The sequence below is a fragment of the Crassostrea angulata genome, chromosome 8 (assembly GCF_025612915.1).
Source record: "Crassostrea angulata isolate pt1a10 chromosome 8, ASM2561291v2, whole genome shotgun sequence".
Lineage (NCBI taxonomy): Eukaryota > Metazoa > Mollusca > Bivalvia > Ostreida > Ostreidae > Magallana > Magallana angulata.
In genome coordinates this window covers 8,784,942-8,796,053 of record NC_069118.1, presented here as the reverse complement: position 1 = coordinate 8,796,053, position 11,112 = coordinate 8,784,942, and the positions used below count along the sequence as shown (strand labels likewise).

Genomic DNA, 11,112 nt, shown 5'->3' with positions numbered 1-11,112 from the left:
TTAACTACCTAGGTAACAGTAGCTGCCATTCAATATGTATCCTGGCTGACATTCACACCTACGATTGTTACACACACTAGCAAAATCAGTTCCAGTGCACTGCATACTGTATGAACATGAGTGACCAACCGTCAGGTTTTCTGATAAAGAGAATATTGCCATAATCAAATAAGTAAAACATATGCTGTACATATGCAGTACATTTTAATAGCTTTATACTTGCAAAGTGACTTCATTTGCATTGCCAATAGATACATTTCCGAACAAGAAGATAAAATTGGAAAAGACATGTTATAACGTACATAGTAGTCATATTGATTTGATTTAAGCATTGAATCATTATTTTTTGAAAGATGTGGTCTCATAACTGCAACGGTGTGTGCATACAAATTGAATAACGCGCGCTAGCGCGTTATGATAATTTGTTTGCACACACCGTTGCAGTTATGAGACCACATCCTTCAAACAATAATGATTCAATGCTTATATTTACGTTTTTAAACATTTCTTTCCTTCCCGCAAATATGTTTTATTTTTAAAACGCTCTGTCTTATTCAACGAGTAATGCGAGATTAACGGAAGAGCCATTGGACCAGCCGAATTATGCTGACAAAAATAATGCACAGCGTTTTAAATTCTAATAGCACAATTTTATTTTTCTTTCTGTAATTTAATGAATTTACATTTGACATACTAAGAAATTAATCAATTGAATTCATTTAACCGTCAACATATATTTACACCAATGAAATATTAATCAGCGTAAGTATAATATCAGGTCGGGATCCGGTTTTAAGTCGCGAGAAGAGTCAGTTATGTTCTTCGAGAAATACTGAAGGAATACTGAATGTATTCATACGCCCCAGATTTTGTGATTGGGTCTTCTGTGTTATGCGTTGTTGCAACCACTATAATTGAAATAAAACCACTATTGAAATGAATTATTTCAATAGTGGTTGGGAATATATTTCATTAGAAAAATCACCTTGCAACCACTATTGAAATAAAACCACTATTGAAATAAATTATTTCAATAGTGGTTGGGGACGTGTTTCATTAGAAAAATCACTTTGCAACCACTATTGAAATACAACCACTATTGAAGTAATGATTCAATAGAGGTTAGGGATGTATTTCATGATAAGAACTACTTTACAGACACAATTAAAGTTCAACTACTATTAAATTTATTTTTTTTAATTGTAAATGGGAATGAATTACTTATAAATATTACTATGTAATCACTATTATGTAATGCATTTGGAAAGAAAGAAGTGTATATCATATTTGCAAACTATTTTGAAATGCAAGAAATGTAACGAATAATATCAAATACACAATTATGGTACAATGTTCACTTCACTGCTGTGTAGAAGTAAATAACCAATTCTCGCAGATAAACATGCATATACATTTGTTTTTATTTAACAAACAATTCAAATACTCAATTAAGGTACTAAAGACTTGCATATTTTATGGTAATAGTAATCATGACTATGATGTAAATGTACTTATTTTAGGATTTTTACTGTTGTGCAGAAATAACCAATCCTCGCAGATTAACATATGAAATTGTTTTCATATTTATCTTTACCTGTCTCTTTCTATAGATATATTATGTTTTATGGAAATTGTAAAAAAAATTTGTACTGGAAGACAACGTTGTAAATTGCCAGAACTTCTATTCAAAACCCCTGCATATTAAAAAATAATATATAGCTTATATATCATTATAGATTTATGTAATAATGAATATCACTATTAAGAAAAATAATTTCAATGATGGTTGGGGATGTTCTTCATTAAGACCAATATTGAATGAAATATAAATTATTTCAATAATGGTTGGGTATGCGTTTCTTTATAACCACTATTGAAATAAATTATTTCAATAGTGGTTAGGTATGCATTTCATTACAACCACTATTGAAATAATTTACTTCAATTGTGGTTAAGGATGCGGTTCATAACAACCATTATTGAAATAAAATATTTTAATAGTAGTAGGATGTTATTCTAATCCCTATTATTCCGACTGTGCATAACACTTTAGGTTCCAGATGACAGGTGGTATGGGAAACATATAGACCATATAGAGGTAAATCAAAGAACATCATAATCAAAAAGGAATTCATCATCTCATAAGACATACTTCTTTTCTTAAGAAACTCCCCTAGCAGAAAGGAAAGTGTTACAAACAGACATAATAATAGACATAAAACTAAAATGCATCATCAACCACTATTGAAATACTTTATTTCAATAGTGATTGAAATGAAAGGTATCCCCAACCACTATTGAAATAAATTATTTCAATAGTGGTTGAAATGAATCGCATCCTTAACCACTATTGAAATAATATATTTCAATAGTGTTCGTAGTGAAGTAACCCCCAACCCCTATTGAAATAATTTATATTAATTGTGATATTTATAATAATATTTATCAATATATAATTATTCAATATACAGGGGGTTTGAATAGAAGTTTTGTCAATTTACAAGATGTTCACAATTGTGCAAATAATATACAATATCATAGGACATATGTTTGTAGAAAAAGAAATGTAAAGAAAAAAATGTAAATTTTCAAAGAAAAATTAATGAAGAAATTCATTCTAAGCTACAATTAAAAAAATTGATTTAATTGTAGTTGTACTTCAACAGTGTCTGTAAATTGATTTTCAAAATGGAATACATCCCGGAACACTATTTAAATATTTTATTTATTAGAGGTTGTATTTCAATACTGGTTGTAAAGTAATTCTTCAGATGAAATATATTCCCAACCAGTATTGAAATAATTTATTTCAATAGTGGTTTTATTTCAATAGTGGTTGCAAAGTGATTTTTCTACTGAAATGCATTCCCAACCACTATTGAAATAATTTATTTCAATAGTGGTTTGATTTCAATAGTGGTTGCAACAATGCGTAAATATCACTCAAATCAACCAATGCAATTTAATAGAGGTACAAAAAGTGAATGTAAATATTATATTAATATTGCAATCAATCTTCATAGTTACGAATGTGTATCATCACTCGATAAATCATACTGTCAATAATTTGATATCTAAAGAAAAAAAGTATGAATTTAGTTCTTAAAGCTAACAATGCATTCATGTTGTTGGTATGTTAAATAATCTTATAAGAAATATACTTCAGAAGGTTTGATGATGTTGCCATTTTATTCTGTAATTATCTGTTATGGAAAAAATGTTACATGATAATTTTTAATTTTAAAAAAATAAAATATCTAGGATTTTTCATAACAATTAATAATTCATAACTTTAATATATTTTGTTATCATTTAATGTACATATGATAAATACATATAGTATGTTGACCATTTACTCTCCTCAAAACAATAATTTAGTTTTAATTTGTTTACATATAAATATACTCATTTTCTTCTCACTTTGAGCTTGATATAAACCATTATTACATGACATGTGCTTTTAACATTTATCAAGACTAAACAAACTTGTAACTGTAAATTGTCACACCAAACAACAGTCTCTGTAATTTTAGATATTATCAATGAACTGCTTTGCAAATTATTGATAGAGGTATAGTTACCCCTGAAATTGTTAAATAAACACATATGATGAAAATGTCCTTGCATAATGTATGAGAAGGTTATCAAACTCAAATCATTATTGCTTTCCCATGAGTATTTTGCAAATACAAACAAAACATAACAATTTTTATGATATTTTTCAATAATTCTTTGTATGGTTATATGTGTCTGCTAAAATAGTCGAGACCTTTAAAGGTTTTAAAAAATAAAAAAAAATGGTGAAAAAAAATCGAATGCATTTTGATCTAGTCGAAATACGAAATATAACGTGAAAATGGCGTGCGTGAAGTTAAGCAAATTATTCCCTCGTTCTCTGAATTAAATAAACAATATTTTGTATAAAAAAAGAGTTAAATATATTGCAAAGCGTATGCACATTACATTTTGTCATGCTAAGATATGTAAATCAAATTTCTATGAGAACATATCAAATATTACTATCTTGTTTTGGATTATACCAAATGCAAATGAATTGTCCAGGTTCATAACATACAGGTATATTAAGAAACTATAGACTTATAAAACGTCATTATATATGAATATAACCCACCGTCATTTGAACTTTAGTCTTGACACTTTGAACTGAGGAGACTATTTAACTACTAGTCCTTATTAATGAAGATTGGGGATAAAAAAAGAATCTTGCTTGTTAAACAATTCGTAAAAATATGGGGTCATTAGAACGCGTCAGAAAGTGTTTAATACATATATTGGATATAATAAAACTGTGCATGTCTGCAAATGATATAAGTAATGTTCATCTTTCATAATGTACATTTTGCGTCTGAAATAACTGATTAGAATTTTGAGGGTAATACGATGTACATACTCTTGTGCTTTATGTGATGGATATTATTTGCGCTAAGACATAATGATTGTTATACCTTGATAACAGGTGTTGTCAATCATTATGTATCCTGCTAAACATGTACAAACGTCATGTCTACATAATCCTGAGCGTTTAGTTCCTGTGCATTGTCCATCGTGTAAACAGGGTGACCAACAATAACGTTTCCTTTAATGAAAAAGGTTAAAAATAAAACATCTCTAAATTTAATTTATGGTATTTATGATAAATCTTTTTTTTGGAATATATTACCATTAGTGTATCATTAACCTAAATATATTTCATGTTTTTGTGTCACATGTTAATGGTATATCAAACATTAAAAGTAGTGTCACATCTGTAAAAATGCATCAATTTAGATTCCATTTAAAAGTCAACATTTCGTATAGGAGTTCAGACATTATTTTTATTATTTTCTTGCATATATGGGGTTGTGAGAAGCAATACTGCACCATATTATGATAAAAAGACATTTTGCTTTGTTTTCAAGTTATGCAATCCTCCTTTATATATTATCGTCGCAATCGATGATATTTTCATTTGTTTTGCCTCGGACTAGAATGTCTCGACGTCATTGGATGAATCGCGTCACGTGATTGCCTTATAAATTTCTTTACACGGTTGGCGTCAAAATTTTTTACGGCAACATGGCGGACGTAACGTTATTTAGCTTATTTTTAACACAAATGTTCAACCATACCTATAATTTTTAACCCCTAACATATTTAGAGTGACTCCCCCTTTGCCCGTGACGTAATAAAACGATCCTATATACAATGGCATCCAGGTTTGCACACTCAACTGGCTAGCTGCAATAATGTAGCCCTCTCCGATTTTTTATATCTGATGTTTACTGGAGAGGGCTACAATTCAACAGGATCTCCGTAATGGTGCAAAATTAATTTTTTAATGCGACTGACTTCGGTCTGAAAAGATCGATTTTATAATTGACCTCCTTTAGATAAAATGATTTTTTAATTCAGGTTGAACAAAGTAACCGTATATAAATCAAAACCAGATAAAACACATCAGCATGTTTACCAGTCGTCTTTTTCAGCAGCCATGACAGTTCTCGCGTGATTTTATGGGATTTACGCTTGGAGTTTTGATGGGCTTGATAACGTGAATGTCAGTGTAGATAATCGATCTTACCTCGTTCTATCACTAAAATATCATTTAAGGAAATGGTATATAATGGAAAATTCATATTTACCGCGTTAATTATGTTTATAATAGGGGAATTCCTATATTCAGTTCAAGATCCGCTCCTGAATTCTCATTGGCTGTCCAAAAATATGACCGGTAAAGGTCAGTAAACATGGCGGACAAATTCAACTTGTGTTCTTTACACACACGAAAAATAACCGATATATGGACTATACTTGATATTTTTGGATTCATTTATGCCATAGACATCTACAATGTTTGAGTTCAGGTAAGAAATGCAAATGTTATTGTCATTTATATACGATTTGAGACGAAATTGTTGCGGAAGTTAATCACTCCCGCACTTGCACCATTACGGAGATCTCCCCCCCCCCCCCCCCAAAAAAAAAAAACTGGGAGAGGGCTACATTATTGCAGCTAACAACTGGCGAGAAAGGTACAAAAATAGATAATAAGCCTATAAATTTAATTGGTATATATTATCTTTTGTTGTTTACATATCAAATTTAGGGTCCTCGACAAAATTGTTGGTGTCGGTAAAGTCCACAGAAGGCGAGGCTCCGCCTCGCCTTCTATGGACTTTACCGACCCCACAAATTTCTGTAAACAGTCAGTAACAAACTTAATAAGTACTATTGTTGCTATAAGAAATTAAGTGATAATGCATGTTCACATTTTCATTTAAAAAGAATCGTAAAAGGGATTTGTTTAACCCAAGAAAAAGTTATAAAAAGGTGTGCATATATGAACATGTACATAGCAAGTAACTATTGCCTATTAAAACATAAATAATAATAAAAGCTGCTTGACATAAAATAAACACCACAACAATATGATTCACTGTAAAACGTACCTTGTTTACATTAAAAAACAATGAATATATTCATAATATAATTATCTATATCGACGAATATTTATTTCAAAGTTAAAATAAGGTATCATTTTATGAATAATGTGTCTCACAACGACCCTAACCCGAGAGTTACTACAAAACACGTTTATATGTCCGGCCGCTCAGCAGTAGTATTTACCTTACACAATATGTCGATAAGAGATTGGGTAAGCCACCAGCCTTTCTGCCTTATAGTGCAATGACGTGAGTGAAATGAGTTTGCGATAAGGGAACGCAACCACAATTAAGAACTGTAATACATAATTATTTGCTATTGGTATTAAAGATTGCACAAATGCTGGTAATGAAAACATATTTCCTTTACCTGGGTAACAGTTGGTGCCATTCCATATGTATCCTGACTGACATCCGCACCGATTATTATAACATACACTTGCAAATTCAGTTCCAGTGCATTGCATATCGTTTTTACAAGCGTGACCGACGGTTAGGTTTTCTTATAAAGCAAATAATGTCATAATCAAATAAGTTAAACATTACCTGTTCATAAACAGTACATTGTATTAGATAAATTGTACTCCATAACATTACCAATAAAAAAACCCCAAAAATCCAGCAGTAAGTAGTATTTTCATTTAAGTCATATTCAAATAATTTATTATATTGCATTCAATCTTCTTAGTTGAGAACATGCAATCATGTGAATTTATTTTATATATTATGAGCTTTCAATAAGAATTTATTCGTTTTTGTAAACATTAAAGATGCGTGAAATAACAAAATTGGTTTTATCTTCTGTAAAAGGATCAAAGCAAGCAACATTGTATATGATTTCAAAATGTAAAACTGATTTGATGTGTATCCATGATGTAAAATCACATGACATTTTCAGTTATTATAATTACTTTTTTAGATATCAAAAAAGGAACATTGCAAAAAAAGTGATACAGTTATTAGTATAAAAAGATAGATGAACTATATACTGTACGTCGTTAAAAATCATTTTTCATCAGATCTAATATAGTTCAACGTCAAACATGAGATTAAAAGAATTAAAGATACAACTATTATTAAAGGACTAATATACCAAATACATGTACAAACTACAAGTAAACGAAGTATTGGCCGTCTCAGAATCAAATCAATGATATGGCAGTCTTCAATAGGAATCGTGTTCACATTTTCTACAAATATTACCTTTTAAACAAGGTCCATTCATCGTAACATATCCAGGGAAACAATAACAAATACAATATTTGTCGATTTTCTCACACTGTGCACTACTTAGTTCGCATTCAGTTGTATTCATAACTCTGTATGTATCTGTAAGAAAACTATGGCATTCATCAAAGGGCTTTATGCTTTATACACCGATTCTTTCAAAATTTAAAATTGACGTTCAGACTGTCACAAATCATTGTAAAAGCATTTTCATATATTTTACTTTTATTCCACGATGAACATTCGATATGCATTGATACAGGTTTCTTGTGTGACGATTGATAACTTGATTTTGTAAATTTCTGCTCAGTTCCTATTAAGACGCAGACTCGGCGTAGTCTGTACATGTATATATTCTCATCATCCAAATTATCAATATAGACATTGCATCTACTGCGACAAAATGGTTCTGTGAAACAAAAGAAATATCATCACTTATTGCAAAATACATATTATATGTTTAAAAAAGTTCATACAAACAGAAAAGGACAGTAAATATAAATAGTGAAAATAAGGGAAAATATGATCTTTCTTTTAAATTAGCCATATGTAAGCTGTTGTGATAAAGCTATCCCTTTTTACGGAGACAAATCAATACAAAAATAAGATTTGCATTTCTTTCTTTTAACTTTAAACTGCAGATGCGTAGAACATTAATAAATCTAACAACGCCATTAACGTTTGTGTGAACTCAGTAGATTCTCTCTATACATTAGAAGGATAAAAATTAAAACTCCAGAGAAATGTATATTAAAATGGATACACAGATGCGATTGTAATATCATGGCATCTGATAATTGATTTTAGTTTTATATCTTATATGTACGTATAAGGTCGTCAAATACAATACTACAAACGATAGACAATTTCAGTTTTAAATATTATTAAGAAACCGAATAATTAAATTCGTAAAAAAATGTTTTTAATGCAACCTATAAATACATATACATATATACCACCTTCTGTGTCAATGAGTATGAACAATTACGAATCTTTTTCTTTCAAAATCAAAGCTGTATTCATAAGTTTTTTCGAACAACATGAGAGCAATTTAAGAATGAGCTAACTGTATCATAAGAAAAATATCATTTCTGAAAATTTATCAAATGTTGCACGTGGTAAACTTTGATTCACACATTTAAAAGTAAAACTCAAATATTAAGATATTTTATTTTAGAAAAATATGATGCGTTTTAGATAAGAAATTCTCACAAGTGATGTTCGATTTCTTCGGTAAAAAGCATGATAACAAGTATATAACTACATACATTTTATGACTCAAAGTTTAATGTAAACCTACCGTCTTGAAGCAATGTCTTTGCATAGCCTGAAGAAAAAGTGCAGCTTGCCGGATCACGTATAAATCTGACAGCTGTTTTCAAACAAACAGTTCTTAAAAAAAGACGCCATTGAACAACATTTATTTAAACATTGGCAAACTGTCACAAAAAAAAAACGTTCACGCAGGTATGAATTCGAAAATGGATTGGAGAATATTGGATTTGATCAGACTTATGGGTAATATGATGGATCGTGTTTGTAAAATTTCATTTTAATGTTAATTTCTTATAATTTAATTCTGGTTGTAACGCGGCATTTGATTGGATAGAAAAATTTAGTTAAATTTGTATAACCTGGTTTGCACGTCACAAGACACGTCACAATGCACCAACGTACTAATTCACTTGACGTTACGTATGAATTTTGAACAGATTTATATCATTTTTAAAAGTAAAACGGACTCAATTTGTACAGCAAATTCCAGAAAATTAAATTATAAGGAATGAACTCAATATCTACCCAAGTTATACTCGTATAACCTGGGTTGGAGCAATTTACGCTTTTTTATAATCCGCTTCGCAGATTATAAAGCGTAAATTGCCCCAACCCAGGTTATACGAGTATAACTTGGGTAGACATTGAGTTCATTTCTTAAATAAAGGACCAATAACATTTCAAAGTTTTTATTCAAATTACATATTGTATCACCTAATGTAATTTGTACATAATGTAAAATGCAGCTTATATGTTTCACAAATCTTGTTTATACTCACGTATTTATGCTATAGGCAGCAGATTCGTGTATCGTGATTCCAAAGACACCTATACGACAGAACCAAAAATATTCTTATATAATCGCACCACTGATTTTGAGAATTATTGTAAGTCTTAGTTCATTAAAACGACGAAAACAAAAATCAAACAACAAACAATTCTATGCTTTACGTACAAAATAAAATTTCCTGACAACATTTGAAAAAGTTATTGACAGATAAAAAATACAAATACATTAACATCTTGTATGTTTCACTCATTTTTAAAGAATGAATGAACGAAACTAAATATCACCAGTGCACTCATTAAGCAGAGATGAGATAAAAAAAAAAAACCCAAACAAACGTGATTGAATTCAAAGTACTTATAGATTGCACAAAGACCGTACCTAATATATTTGAAATGACAAATGAAACCAAAACAAAATAATTAGGTTAAAATCCAAAACAGATATAGATAAATTGTAAAAACATGATGCATTAGTAAAGTAAGAAAACTTAATTTGAAACCTGTGAACACAGTCACCATCATCCAAACATGAACAATTATGAATTTGGTTTGAACATATTTTCATTGTACAAAATTACACTGGGACTAGACACAGGTTCAGAAACTGTGACCACCAGCCATCTCTCAACAGATGTTGACTATGCTTGATGACAATATAGGTTCATTAGCTTTCTTAAGCAAGAAGAACAGTGAAATAGTATAAGCAGATAAAAAAGCCCCATAACAACGTTTCTTGTTATTATATAAAAGTATATTTAATTTAATTTAATTATAACAAATTATATTATCATGTCTTATTCTGTTTTACTCTAGTACTATTTATATACAAAAATCACGATGTCGTGTTTCACATACGCAACGTTAACAGTTTTTTAAAATAAAAGTGATCAATCATTATTGTGAATTATTTGTTTATTAAACGTGAAATAAAGCATTTTGTTATTAGATCTTGTCACATTGTTATATATAGTTCTATGCTTTCATCTATGCTATGATGAAACGTAGCATAATCTATGCTATATCTATGCACGATTAAGTTCAATGTCGATGGAGAAGGAAATATAAATAGCCTTGTGGTCGCTAATGGACGAGTCTATGTTAAGTACGCCGGACTCGTGTACCTTTACAGCCGGTGTTGACAAAACTAGGTCAATGAGTGTGCTCGAAGTGTTTGTGACACGGGTGGGTTCACTGATATTGTTAACAAAGTTTCCGTTGGATATAATATCGTGAATTACATGAGTTTGTGGAATACTTAACAAATCAACATTAAGATCGCCTATTATAATGATATTGTCTGTGATTTCCCCGACCTTTTCAATGCTCCAAGAAAGACTGGTCCAAAAATTTCCGTCGGAATTTGGGGGTCGATACACGC

At 30.1% G+C, this 11,112-nt stretch overlaps 1 pseudogene; it reads right to left on the bottom strand.

The window, feature by feature from the left end:
• LOC128159245 (prion-like-(Q/N-rich) domain-bearing protein 25) lies at nt 1-7,924 on the bottom strand (annotated as a pseudogene).
• Between the last annotated feature and the right edge of the window lie 3,188 nt (nt 7,925-11,112).